Source organism: Heterodontus francisci, chromosome 40 (assembly GCF_036365525.1).
Source record: "Heterodontus francisci isolate sHetFra1 chromosome 40, sHetFra1.hap1, whole genome shotgun sequence".
In the NCBI taxonomy this organism is placed as follows: domain Eukaryota; kingdom Metazoa; phylum Chordata; class Chondrichthyes; order Heterodontiformes; family Heterodontidae; genus Heterodontus; species Heterodontus francisci.
The window spans coordinates 28855515-28870628 of record NC_090410.1 but is presented as its reverse complement, the minus strand read 5'-3'; positions in this window follow the sequence as shown (position 1 = coordinate 28870628).

Sequence of the window (15114 nt, the reverse complement as noted above, 5' to 3'; positions counted from 1 at the left end):
CTGATTCGACGGTTATTACAACTGATGTTTGTGTTTAAAGTAAAAAAAATGAAAATTGAACAGGAAAGCAGTCCACCATTCAGTAGGGGTCAGTAATAGGTCCCTTGCTTTTTTCGATCTATATCAATGACCTAGAATTGAGTGTGGAGCAAAATTTCAAAATTTGCAGATGAAACAAAACATTGAAGTATTGTGAATTGTGAGGAGGATAGTGATAGACTTCACCAGAACATAGACAGGCTGGTGAAATGAGCAGATAAGTGGCAGATGAAATTAAATGCAGAGAAGTGTGAAACAATACATATTGTTTGTTGGAATGAGGAAAGACAATATAAAATAAAGGATAAAAGTCTCAAAGGGTTGCAACAGCAAAGGGACCTGGGCGTATATGTGCACAAATCATTGAAGATGGCAAAGCATGTTGACAAATTGGTTAATAAAGCACAGGGCATCCTGGGCCTTATAAATAGGGCTTAGTGTACCAAACCAAGAAGGTTATGGTGAACCTTTATAAAACACTAGTTTGGCCCCAATTGGAATATTGTGTCCAGTTCCAGGCACCACACTTTAGGAAGGATGTGAAAGCAATAGGGAGGTTACAGAAAATATTTACAAGAATCATTCCAGGGATGAGGTGCTTCACTTACATGTATAGATTTGAGGAGCTGGGGCTGTTCTCCTTCGAGAAGAGAAGGTTGAGAGGAAATTTGAGAGAGGTATTCAAAATCATGATGGGTGTGGACAGAGTAGGTGGGAATAAATTGTTCCTGTTGATGGAAATGTTGAGAACCAGAGGACACAAATTTATGGTGAATGGCAAAAAAACAACGGTGTTATTAGGAAAAATGTTTTTACGCAGTGCGCGGTTAGGATCTGGAGTGAACTGCCTGAGAGTGTTGTGGAGGCTGATTCAATCATGGCTTTCCAAAAGGCAATGAATAATCATCTGAAAAGAAAATATTAGCAGTACTACAGAGAAAAGAACAAGAGGGTGGGACAAACTGAGCTGCTTGTGCAGACAGCTGGCATGGACATGATGGGCCGAATGGTCTCCTTCTGTGCAGTAACCATTATATGATCTTGGAGACAGGTGCCTGACTTCAGAAAGACCAGTGAAATGAGTTGAGAATGAATGTCCTCGCCATCAAGGCACCATTTGACCGAGTGTGGCACCAAGGAGCTCCAGTAAAATTCAATTCTAATCAAGAGGAAAACCCTTGACTGGTTGGAGATATATCCAGCACAAAGTTTTGGTTGTTGGATGCCAATCATCTCGACCCACAGGACATTGCTGCAGGTGCTCCTTAGGATAGTGTCTGAGACTCAACCACCTTCAGCTGCTTCTTCAATGACCTTCCCATTCACAGCCACCACCTTGATCTTGTCATCTCACATTACATTGTTGGTCTGACCCTCTTAATCACAGATAAGATCAACTCTGATCATTTCATTATATCATCCTCCACCCACATCCCCCTTCCATTCCCAACCTTACCTCCTTCTATAATCGTGCCTGGGAGAAAAACTATACCCAATTCACTCACAATTGCACTTTCAAAGTCCCAACTCTCTAGCGTTTCGCCATCCATTTGCCACAACATTTCAGCAGCTACTGATTTGTTCGACTACATCCTCACCTCCACCTTTGCTGCTTTGGTGCCCAATGAAAACATTGGGAGGGAGAGAGAAAACAGGGAATTACAGACCTGTTAACCTTACATCAGTTGTTGGGAAAATGCTTGTGTCTATTCTGAAGGATGTGATAAATGGACACTTGGATAATAATGATCTGGTTGGGCAGAGTCAACATGGATTTATGAATGGGAAATCAGGTTTGATGAAACTGTTGGAGTTTTTTGAGGATGTTACGAATAGAATTGATGAAGGGGAGTCAGTGGATGTGGTGTACCTGGATTTTCAGAAGGCTTTTGATGAAGACCCCCACACGAGGTTGGTTAGCAAAATTAAAGCACATGGGATCGGAGGTAATATACTGACATGGATTAAGGATTGGTGAACAGGCAGAAAGCAGAGAATAGGAATAAACGGGTCATTCCCGCATTGGCAGGCTGTGACCAGTTGGGTACTGCAGGGATCAGTGCTTGGGCCCCAGCTATTCACAATATATATCAATGATTTGGATGTGGGGACCAAATGATGTATTTACAAGTTTGCGGCTGACACAAAACTAGGTGGCAACGTGTGTTGTGAGGAAGATGCAAAGTGACTTCAAGGGGATTTGGACAGACTTAGTGAGTGGGCAAGAACATGGCAGATGGAATATCATGTGGAAAAAAGTGAGGTTATCCACTTTGGTAAGAGGTGTGGATGTGAAGAGTATTTCTTAAATTGGAAGAGATTTCAAGTGTAGATGTACAAAGGGACCTGAGTGTCCTTGTCAATAAGTCACTGAAAGGTAACATGCAGGTGCAGCAAGCAATTAGGAAGGCTAATGGTATGGTAGCCTTTATTGCAAGAGGATTTGAGTACAGGAGGAGTGAAGTCTTGCTTCAATTGTATAGAAGCTTGGATAGACCACACTTGGAGTACTGTGTGCAGTTTTGGTCCCCTTACCATAGGAAGGATATCATTGCCATAGAGGGAGTGCAACGAAGATTCACCAGACTTAGTCCCAGAATGGCGAGTCTGCCCGATGAAGAGAGATTGGAGAAACTGGACCTGTATTCTCTTGAGTTTCAAAGAATGAGAGGTGATCTAATTGAAACCTCCAAAATACTTAAATGGATAGGCAGGGAAATGCAGTTAAGATGTTTCTCCTGGTTGGGGAGTCTTAAACCAGGGGACACAATTTCAAAATAAGGGGAAGCCACTTAGGCCAGAGATGAGGAGAAATTTCTTTACTCAGAGGGTTGTGAATCTTTGGAATTCTCTACCGCAGAGGGCTGTGGAAGCTCAGTCATTGAGTATGTTTAAAGCAGAGACTGACAGATTTCTAAATACAAATGACATGGGGAATATGGGGTTAGTGTGGGAAAAAGGCATTGAAGTGGATGATCAGCCATGATCATTTTGAATGATAGGGCAGACTCGATGGGCTGAATGGCCTACTCCTGCTCCTATGTTCCTATGTTCTCTCTCACCCTAGCCATTCCCCTGGGATGATCCTCATCTTCACGCTTTTCAGTCCAAGAGATGCAGACTTGAGAGGATATGGTGGACAACTGGTTTAACCATCCACCACTAGATCTGGCTGGACCACACAAAACACTATTGTGTCCGAGTCTCTTCTGCTAAAACTGCTCACTATTCCAGAATGATCCTGGGATGCAAATGTAACATCCAGCTTCTTTTCTTTACTGCACACAGTCTACTTAAACCCTTCTCCATTGTCCCCTTCACCCTCACCTCCAACAATAAGTGTGAACAACTCATGGGCTTCTCTGTCAGTAAGAATGAAACCATCTGATCAGCTCCCTTCTGGTCCCCATGTCAGCCGATATTGTTGATAGTTCTCTCTCATCAGGTGTTTTCCCTCCTTTCAATCTGCCGTCATCACCCTCTCCTCAAAGAACAACCCTTGACCCCACTAGCTTTGCAAACCTCCCTTTCCTCTCCAAAGTCTTTACTGTGTTGACACCTCGCCAATCTGTGCCCAGCTTTCCCAGAGCTCCATGTTTGAATCCTTCCAATCAGATTCCGCCCCTGCCACAATACCAAAACAATACTTGTCAAAGTCACAAATGACCTCCGATGTGACTGTGACAAATGTAAGCTATCCCTCCTCGCCCTCCTGTCTGTGGCTTTTGGTACAGTTGGGGCGGCACAGTGGCGCAGTGGTTAGCACCGCAGCCTCACAGCTCCAGCGACCCGGGTTCAATTCTGGGTACTGCCTGTGTGGAGTTTGCAAGTTCTCCCTGTGTCTGAGTGGGTTTTCTCCGGGTGCTCCGGTTTCCTCCCACAAGCCAAAAGACTTGCAGGTTGATAGAAAAATTGGCCATTATAAATTGTCACCAGTATAGGTAGGTGGTAGGGAAATATAGGGACAGGTGGGGATGTTTGGTAGGAATATGGGATTAGTGTAGGATTAGTATAAATGGGTGGTTGATGGTCGGCACAGACTCGGTGGGCCGAAGGGCCTGTTTTCAGTGCTGTATCTCTAATCTAATCTAATCTAATCTTGATACACCATCCTGCTCTAAAGCCTTTCCACTTTCGTCCAACTGGGTGGGACTGCACTCACCTAGTTCCATTCTCATCCATATGATTGTAGCCAGAGATTCACGTGCAATGTCTTCTCTCTGCTCCAGCACTGTTACATCTGGTGTCCCCCAAGGATCTCTCCGTGGGCCCCTCCTATATCCCGTCTACATGCTGCCGCTCAGCAACATCACATGAAAGCACAGCTTACATTTTCACATTTACTCTGACAACACCCTGCTTTACCTCACTACCACCATCTCGACTCCTCCACTGTTGTTAAATTATCAGACTATTTATCTGACATCCAGTACTGGGTGAGCAGAAATTGCCTTCAACTAAATATTGGAAAGATTGAAGCTATTGGTTTTGGTTCCTGCTCTCAACTCCGTTCCCTAGCTATCGACTCTGTACATCTCCCTGGCAGCAATCTGAAACTAACCAGTCTGATCACAAACCTGGTGTTACATTTGACCCTGAGAGAACCTTCCTTCCACATATTTGCACCATCACTGAGACCGCCCATTTCCACCTCTGTAACATCATTCGACTTTGCTTCTGTCTCAGGTCATCTGTTGCTGAAAACCTCATTCATGCTTTTGTTACCTCAAGACTTGACGATTCCAACACACTCCTGGCTGGTCTTCACATTCTACGTAGAGCAAACTAGAGGTCATTGAAAACTCTGCTGCCCGAATCCTAACTCGCAATTAATCTAGCTCACCTATCACCCCTGTGCTCACTGACCTGCATTGGCACTCTCCAGTGATAGTTTCACTTCGTATCTCCTCTGAGATAAATCTCCACTTCCTTTGGAAAATTACCATTAGATCTGTTTCCTTCTTTCTCAGATACTGTAGTCCAGCTCACCTCAAATCACTGCATAAAATTTCTCCTCATATCCTCCCTGGATTGTTTTGTCAATTGTTCTGAACCTGTGTCATCTATTATTGACCTCCTGCCAGTGGAAACAGTTTCTCCCTCTCGATTCTGTCAAAAATCCCTCATGATTTTGAGCGTTTCTGTTAAATCTACACTAACCATTCTCTGTTCTATGGAGAACCATCCCAGTTTCTCTCGTCTATCCACATAACTGAGGTCCGTGGTTCAATTTCAGGAATTCTGGTGGGGATCCCTGGAAATGTGAATTATTAGCACTCTGCCACTGGAATCGAGAGAATAAGTATAAGAAACACTTGAGAGTGAATTCTTACCAGGGGTTTTCTGGAACAGTTAGTAATTGTGGATGGTTTCCCAGGAATTGTGCCACCATCTCCAGTAAGTTATATATAATTATAAATATTTTTTCCGTTACCAATGATTGCATCACCATTTATAGAGATTGGGCTCTTGGAATCTAATCACATGGGTCTCTGGATGGGAATCAATACCTGTGGGAAATCCTCAGGAATGTTTCTCTGTTTACAGCAGGTACATGTCCACATATGACTCAGGTCAGCGATCTTCCCAGGGGTAGGATTGGGCGATGACAGCCTTCCTGCCCAGAGGCCAATTGCAGCCTTCAAGCGGCCTATTAAGGGCCAATTCAGGGCTTCTTCCTGCCAGCACTGGGATCTTACCAGCAGTGGGGACGGGGTGGGGGGGGAGCCTCCGCCGCACGGGGATGATGCCTTGTAAAACGAGGCGCCCTCCCTGAGGGTCTGGAGGCGTCAGTCCCTTCTTTGTGGACAATTTGTAGCCCGTGGAGAACCCTCACTGGGTACAGCTTTCATCCCTGGAACTTCCTTCCCATGGACTCAACGATCATCGACCACCCTCCCCCCCTCCCCGCCTCACCAATTGCTGGGTCTTTCAGAAGGCCCATGGCGACCCCACCTTACCTATCTGTGTTCCAGAGTTCCAGCGCTGGACTGGGTCTGAGTCCTCTGCAGTTCTGGCACTGGCCACCACTCCCGGTGGTGATGCTGATACTGCTGAGCTGCCAGCCCTCTGATTAGCCGGCAGTTCTTGGAGGCAGGATTCCCGTCTCTTTAAAGACTTTAAAGGGAAGGGTATCTCACCTCCTGAAACTTTGATTTAAAAGGATCGGAGTCTCGCTCCGGAGGGCATGAAAAGGCAGAGGCGGGGATCCCCCGCATTTTCATTCTGACACTGGGAACCCCGCCACCAGCACAAATTCCAGCCTCATGTATGTAGGAAGCATCTCCAGCTGCTTCAGCTCGAGCTCAGGACTCCGAGCTTGAGGGGCAGCTGAAATTACTGCAGAGAATCAGGGAACAGGAGAGTTTTCTGGATTGTACATTCCAGAAACTGGTCACCCCACGGGCAGTCAGAGTTCAGGATAGTAGGTGGGTGGTCATCCGGAATATTAGGAAGAGTCAGGAAGTGCAGGAGTCTTAGGGATGTGTGTTACTCACAAACCAGTACTCAGCTTTGGAGACTGCTGGGAGTGACAAGACCTTGAAGGAGTGCAGTCCAGACCATGGCACCAATAGACAAGGGACTGTACAGGAGGGAGCAGCAAAGGGCAGAAATGCACTTGTTACAGGTGATTCCATAGTCAGAGCAATATATGCTTCGAGGTGCACAGGAAGGCTAATATACTTAATGAGTTCTTTGTATCAATGTTCACTCAGGAAGTTGAATCTGAAAAAATATCGGTAGAACTGAACAGAGGAGAGGCAATGGATAGGGTAAAAATTGAGACAGGGGCGATAATAAAAAGGCTGGCTATGCTTAGGGTAGATAAGTCACCTGGTCTGGATGGTCTGCATCCTAGGTTGCTAAAGGAAGTGGGGATGGAAATAGTGGAATAGCTTGTTATAATCTTCCAATCTTCCCTAGATATGGGGGATGTGCCAGGGGATTGGAGAGTGGCAAATATAACACCATTATTCAAAAAAGACAGTGAGCACAGTCCGAGGAACTACAGGCCATTTCGTTGAACATCAGTGGTGGATAAAGTTTTGAAACAATAATTGAGAAATATTTAACAGATACTTTTGCTCCAATTAGTTAAGGAAAGCCAGCATGGATTTGGAAAAAGGAGATCCTGCTTGACGAATGGAATTGAATTTTTTGGTGAAGTAACAGAGAATGTTGATGAAGGGAAAGCGGTGGATGTTGTTTATATGTGAAGAAAGTGTTTGATTCGTTACCACATAAAAGGCTGGTTAACAAAATTGAGGCTTGTGGAAAGGGAGAGTCAGTGTCCGAATGGATAAAAAGTTGTCTTTTAGACAGAAAACAGCGAGTTGTCGTAAATGGTTGATTTTCAGACTGGAGGATGGTAGACAATGATGTTCCCCAAGGGTCAGTGCTGGGAACACAGCTTTTTTTTACAATATATGAATGACTTGAATCTTGGAATACAGAGTCGAATCTCAAAACTGGCTGATGACACTGGACTTGGAGGTGTGGCAAACAGTGACGATGACATAAACCACCTACAACAGGACATAGGTGGGATAGCAGAATGGGCAGAGAGGTGGCAGATGGAATTTAATACTGACAAGTGTGAGGTGATACATTTTGGCAGAAGGAATAGGGAGAGGCAATATGTACTTAATGCCGCAGTTCTAAAGAGTGTGTAAGAACAGAGGGACCTGGGGGGGTACATGTGTATCAATCTTTGATGGTGCCAGGACATGTTGAGAGAGTGCTTAGGAAGGCAGATAGGATCTTGGGCTTCATAAGTAGAAGCATTGAGTACTAAAGCAGAGAAGTTATGCTGAACCTTTATAAAGCTCTGGTTCGGCCCCAAGTAGAGTATGGCATCCAGTTCTGGTCACCACACTTCAGGAGGGTGTGAGAGTCCTTGAGAGGATGCAGAGGAGATTTTCCAGAATGGTTCCAGGGATTGAGGATTTTAGTTACAAGGTTAGGTTGGAAAAGCTTGGGTTGTTCTCCTCAGAGCAAAGGAGATTGAGCAGAGATTTAACAGAGGTGGACAAGTTCATATCAGGCTTAACTAAGTTAGGCAAGGAAAAACTGTTCCCATTAACTAATGGTAAAAGGACTAGGAGACACAGATTGAAGGTTTTGGGCAAGAGATGCAGGGGGAATATGAGGAAGAACTGTTTTATACAGCCGGTGTTAATGACCTGTAAATCACTGCCCACAAGGGTGGTGGAAGCAGAGACAGTCACTGACTTCAAAAGGAAATTGAATGGCCATTTGAAGGGAATAAATTTGCAGGGCTACGGGGATTGAGCGGGAGAGTGGGACTGACTGGACAGCTCCCTGGAGAGCCGGCATGGATATGTTGGACAAAATGGTCTCCTTCTGTGCCGTAAATAACTATTATTCTACATTCTGGGACTGAGATGGTTGGCCTCCAAATACCAGAACCATCCTTTGTGCTAGGTATGTTCCAACCAGTGGAGTATTTTCCCCTGATTTCCATTGACTTCAATTTTGCTAAGGCGTTTGCTTCTGGTCTCGGTGCCTCTATTAATGGGGCGACTAGGGTGATATAGTTTGGGGCCAGCTTTTGGTAATCAATACAGTGTCATTTGGATTCCCCAAGCTGCAGAACATTAGAGTCCAATACAGTGGGATCATTTCTGGAGGCTAATTTTCAGCAGACCTTACTGGTTTCAGCATTTCTTCCCAAATAGTGTCAGGTACAGGAATAGTGACAGAACTAGCAGGAAAAGAGCAAATCCTATTTTTCCCTTGGTTCAATGTCTTCAATTTTTGTTCTAATTGCTTTATACTATTCTGATAAAATTCAGGTAGGTCTGTACTCTTTTTGTGGCTGTATGTACAAGCAGGTTCACGAAGCCGGATAAGCTCATTGATGGATTCAGATCCACCTCCATCCCAGTTAGGAACAGAAGATGAGCTGGCTATTGGTGAATCTGCTCCTGCTCCAGGTACTCCCTATTTGTATGAGTTCCCTAAGTTCTCCTGAAGCACACCTCTAATTACAGATATGGCTTCACTGGAAGAGCAAGTCAGGGTAAGGGTCTGCAAAGGAAACCCGACCCAAGCCCGTATGCCAGACCCGGAAATGCGACCCGACCCGACCCGAACCTGACACACGTCGTTGGGTCTCGTCAGGGTCGGGTCGGGTAGCAGGTCGTTCAGTCAGGGTCACCTGGGGAAAGCCTTGATTGCGTCACATTTGTAGGAATGTTTTCACACGTCTGTGGAAAATTATGGACAATTGTTGCTGGTTCCACTTTCAGACTGACCATTAATGTTTTATTTGCTGTATGAGCGCTGGTCTGATAACTGGTCAGATGTGTTCCTTGGACAGTAGACCCATGTTCTGCAGGGTGGTAAGGAGCGTACAGGGAAGAGCAGGCTGGTATGGGTCCTTTCGGTTTGGGACCAGGACAACGAGGGAGCTCCAACTACCCTGGGTAGGCTCACCCACATCACCATCCAGCATGTACTGGATTTCCTGTCTAACCTGAGCTAACTTGTCAGGGCTCAGCTGGCAGGGGTACTGCCTGACTGGTGGTGTGTCTCCCACATCCATGCTGTGAACTGCTCAGGTGGTACACCCTGCCTGATCTTTACAGATTTTTTTAGCATGGTGGACACGTCCTCCTCCTGCGTTTGTTTTTGGGGTTTCAGCTGGGTGATTAAGTCTTTTAAGACTTCTGTGTTTGCCAGTTTGATAGCTGGGGGTTCAACGGGGGTCTCCTCCTCCTCAACTCCTCCTGGCTGCCCTCAGGTATTTCCACCTTCTGGCAAACACTCACTGGTTGACTGCGTTTGGTTTTGGGTAGTGGTCTCACACAGTCTATCAACATTTGGTCAACGGGTTCCCAAATGCTGGAATGGGTTTGAGGGGGGGCCAGTCTAATTGTGGCCTGGGGTTTGCCTGCAGCCTGGTAAGCATGGCAGGTTTAATCGGCCACTTCAGACCAGATGTGAGGCCAGAAAAAGTGTTTACTTACCCGGGCTAAAGTTTTCCGAGTACCCACATGTCCAGCCATAGGGATGGCATGAGATATCCGTAAAATCCCTTGCTGGTATTCTGGGGGCACTACAATCTGGTGGAGCACTGCCCATTCCTCTGCAGGTCTCCTGGGAGGTCTCCACTTCCGCATTACTACCCCATCTCATACGTAGCAACACTCAGGGACTGGGGTGGCCTCTGCCTCACAACAAGCAGTCTGTACTGTGCACTTTAATTTAGGATCTGCCTGCTGGTTGTCAATTAGGGAGGCTGGGCTGAGCACCTCCTACCCTTTAGATAGGTCCTGAAAGAAAGTTTCAGCTAAGCAGACCTCCGGCTCATCCAGCTGGGGCAGTGATTTCCTCTCAAATAATCTGGCCTGTCTGGCTTGGGACCAAGTCACTACACAATCGGGGAAGATACCAGGAACTTCCTCCTGTAGTTATTCGGTTTCCCTGGTTTCGCTGGGCTGGTCTATGATTATAGGGGTTGCTATTATCTTGCTGCCAGCCAAATCATTTCCCAGCAGGATGCGTATCCCTGGGACAATCCCCACGCTTTAGCGGCCTGAGACTAGGTCACACTGTAGGTGGACTCAATGGTGGGAACAGATAGGTAACCTCCTCCCACTCCACTGATCAGGGCCTTGGCTTTCATGTAGGCTTCACAGGGGAGGCTTAGGCTGTTCCCTAACATTAAGAACTAAGTCGCCCCTGCATCCAAGTCGTTAATCAGTCGGACATCAAAATCAATAAGAAGAAATGTTATAGTTACATAAAGGGAAAGTGGGTGGTCAAGAGCAATGTAGGCTCAGTAAAAGCTGAAAATGGAGATATTGTCATTGATAATGGGGAAATGGCAGACATATTGATCAATTATTTTGCCTCAGTATTTACAGTTGAAAAGAAGGATAACTTGCCGGATGTCCCGAAAAAAATTAATAGCCGATAGGGGACTGGGACTCAGTATAATTAACGTATGTAAAACATCAGTAACAAGGAAATTAATGGAATTAAAGAATGAGAAATCTCCAGGACCTGACGGTTTCCATCCTAGGGTGTTGAAGGAAGTAGGGGAGCTCATTGTAGATGCCCTAACTTTTGTCTTTCAGAGTTCCCTAGATTCAGGAGTGGTCCCTCTGGATTGGAAAGTTGCACATGTCACTCCAATTTTTAACAAGGGTGAAAGGGGGAACCAAAGAAATTACAGACTAGTTAGCCTGACATCTGTGGTGCACAAGTTGCTGGAGTCTATAATCAGGATAGGGTCCCTGAACACCGAGGAAAATTTCAGTCAGTCAGGGACAGCCAACATGGATTCATGACGGGAAGGTCATGTTTGACAAATCTCATTGAATCTTTTGAAGAGGCAACTAAGGTAATGGACAGGGGAATGTCTATGGATGTTATTTATATGGACTTCCAGAAAGCATTTGATAAAGTCCCACATAAGAGACTGTTAACTAAGGTAGAAGCCCATGGAGTTGAGGGCAAATTATTGACATGGTTCGGAAGTTGGTTGAGTGGTAGGCGACAGAGAGTGGGGATAATGGATAAGTATGGCGGCACGGTGGCGCAGTGGTTAGCACTGCAGCCTCACAGCTCCAGCGACCCGGGTTCAATTCTGGGTACTGCCTGTGTGGAGTTTGCAAGTTCTCCCTGTGTCTGCGTGGGTTTTCTCTGGGTGCTCCGGTTTCCTCCCACAAGCCAAAAGACTTGCAGGTTGATAGGTAAATTGGCCATTATAAATTGCCACTAGTATAGGAGGTAGGTGGTAGGGAAATATAGGGACAGGTGGGGATGTGGTAGGAATATGGGATTAGTGTCGCATTAGTATAAATGGGTGGTTGATGGTCGGCACAGACTCGGTGGGCCGAAGGGCCTGTTTCAGTGCTGTATCTCTAAACTAAACTAAACTACTCTGATTGGCAGGATGTGACTAGTGGTTCCCCACAGGGATCTGTGTTGGGGCCTCAATTATTCACATATTCATTAACAACTTGGATGATGGCGTAGTAAGTCATATATCCAAATTTGCTAATGATACAAAATTAGGCGGCATTGTATTCAGTCCAGATGATAGCATAAAATTGCAAAGAGATATTGACAGACTAGATGAGTGGGCAAAACTGTGGCAGATAGATTTCAATGTGGGCAAGTGTGAGATTATCCATTTTGGACCAAAAATGGACAGAGCAGGGTACTTTCTAAATGGGAAGAGGTTAAGTACAGTGGATGTCCAAAGAGACTTGGGGGTTCAGGTGCATAGATCTTTAAAATGCCAGGACCAAGTGCAGAAAATAATCAAAAAGACTAATGGAATGCTAACCTTTATATCTAGAGGATTGGAGTATAAAGACACAGAGGTTATGCTGCAGCTGTACAAAACCCTGGTTAGACCCCACTTGGAGTACTGTGAGCAGTTCTGGGCACCACACCCTCGGAAGGATATATTGGCCTTGGAGGGAATGCAACGTAGGTTTACAAGAATGATACCTGGACTACAGGGGTTCAGTTACATAGAACATAGAACAGTACAGCACAGTACAGGCCCTTCGGCCCACAATGTTGTGCCGAACCTTTAACCTACTCGAAGATCAAACGAACTACCTGCCCTTCATTTTACTATCATCCATGTACCTATCCAAGAGTCGCTTAAATGTCCCTAATGTATCTGCTTCTACTCCCACCGCTGGCAGCGCATTCAACGCACCCACCACTCTCTGTGTAAAGAACCTACCTCTGACATCTCCCCGAAATCTTCCTCCAATCACCTTAAAATTATGCCCCCTGGTGATAGCCCTTTCCACTCTGGCAAAAAGTCTCTGACTACCCACTCTATCTATGCCTCTCATCATCTTGTACCCCTCTATCAAGTCACCTCTCATCCTTCTTCGCTCCAATGAGAAAAGCCCTAGCTCCCTCAATCTTTCTTCGTAGGACATGCCCTCCAGTCCAGGCAGCATCCTGGTAAATCTCCTCTGCACCCTCTCTAAAGCTTCCACATCCTTCCTATAATGAGGCGACCAGAACTGAACACAATATTCCAAGTGTGGTCGAATCAGGGCCTTATAGAGCTGCAGCATAACCTCGCGGCTCTTAAACTCAATCCCCCTGTTAATGAAAGCCAACACACCATACGCCTTCTTAAAAACCCTATCAACTTGGGTGGCAACTTTGAGTGATCTATGGACATGGACCCCAAGATCCCTCTGTTCCTCCACACTACTAAGAATCCTGTCTTTCAGCCTGTATTCCGCATTCAAATTCGAGCTTCCAAAATGAATCACTTCACACTTTTCCAGGTTGAACTCCATCTGCCACTTCTCAGCCCAGCTCTGCATCCTGTCAATGTCCCGTTGCGACCTACAACAGCCTTCCACACTATCCACAACTCCAGCAACCTTTGTGTCATCGGCAAACTTGCTAACCCAGCCTTCCACTTCCTCATCCAAGTCATTTATAAAAATCACAAAGAGCAGAGGTCCCAGAACAGATCCCTGCGGAACACCACTGGTCACCGAGCTCCATGCTGAATACTTTCCATCTACTACCACCCTCTGTCTTCTATCGGCCAGCCAATTTTGTATCCAGACAGCCAACTTTCCCTGAATCCCATGCCTCTTTACTTTCTGAATGAGCCTACCATGGGGAACCTTATCAAACGCCTTGCTAAAATCCATATACACCACATCCACTGCTCTTCCTTCATCAATGTGTTTTGTCACATCTTCAAAGAATTAAATAAGGCTTGTGAGGCATGACCTGCCCCTCACAAAGCAATGCTGACTGTCTCTAATCAAACCATGCTTTTCCAAATAATCATAAATCCTGTCTCTCAGAATCCTCTCCAATAATTTGCCCACTACCGACGTAAGACTGACTGGTCTATAATTCCCAGGGATATCCCTATTCCCTTTCTTGAACAAGGGAACAACATTTGCCACCCTCCAATCATCCAGTACGACTCCAGTGGACAGTGAAGACGCAAAGATCATCGCCAAAGGCGCAGCAATCTCTTCCCTCGCTTCCCGTAATAGCCTTGGGTATATCCCGTCTGGCCCCGGGGACTTATCTGTCCTCATATCATTCAAAATTTCCAGCACATCCTCCCTCTTAACCTCAACCTGTTCGAGCATATCAGCCTGTTCCATGCTGTCCTCACAAACGACCAGGTCCCTCTTACTAGTGAATACTGAAGCAAAGTATTCATTTAGGACCTCCCCTACCTCCTCCGACTCCAGGCACAAGTTCCCTCCACTATCCCTGATCGGCCCTATCCCCTCCCTGCCCATCCTCTTGTTCCTCACATATGTGTAGAACGCCTTGGGATTTTCCTTAATCCTACCCGCCAAGACTTTTTCATGTCCCCTTCTAGCTCTCCTAAGTCCATTCTTCAGTTCCTTCCTGGCTACCTTGTAACCCTCTAGAGCCCTGTCTGATCCTTGCTTCCTCAACCTTAAGTAAGCTTCCTTCTTCCTCTTGACTAGCTGTTCCACATCTCTTGTCATCCAAGGTTCCTTCACCCTACCATCCCTTCCCTGTCTCATCGGGACAAACCTATCCAGCAGTCGCAGCAAGTGCTCCCTAAACAACCTCCACATTTCTGTTGTGCATTTCCCTGAGAACATCTGTTCCCAATTTATGCTCCCCAGTTCCTGCCGAATAGCATTGTAATTCCCCCTCCCCCAATTAAATATTTCCCCATCCCGTCTGCTCCTGTCCCTCTCCATGACTATAGTAAAGGTCAGGGAGTTGTGATCACTATCACCGAAATGCTCTCCCACCGAGAGATCTGCCACCTGGCCTGGTTCGTTGCCAAGTACCAAGTCCAACATAGTCTTCCCTCTAGTCGGCCTATCTACATATTGAGTCAGGAAACCTTCCTGGACACACCTGACAAAAACTGCTCCATCCAAACTATTTGCACTAAGGAGGTTCCAATCAATATTAGGGAAGTTGAAGTCACCCATGACTACAACCCTGTTACTTCTGCACCTTTCCAAAATCTGCCTCCCAATCTGTTCCTCCGTGTCTCTGTTGCTATTGGGGGGTCTATAGAAAACTCCTGTTTCTGACTTC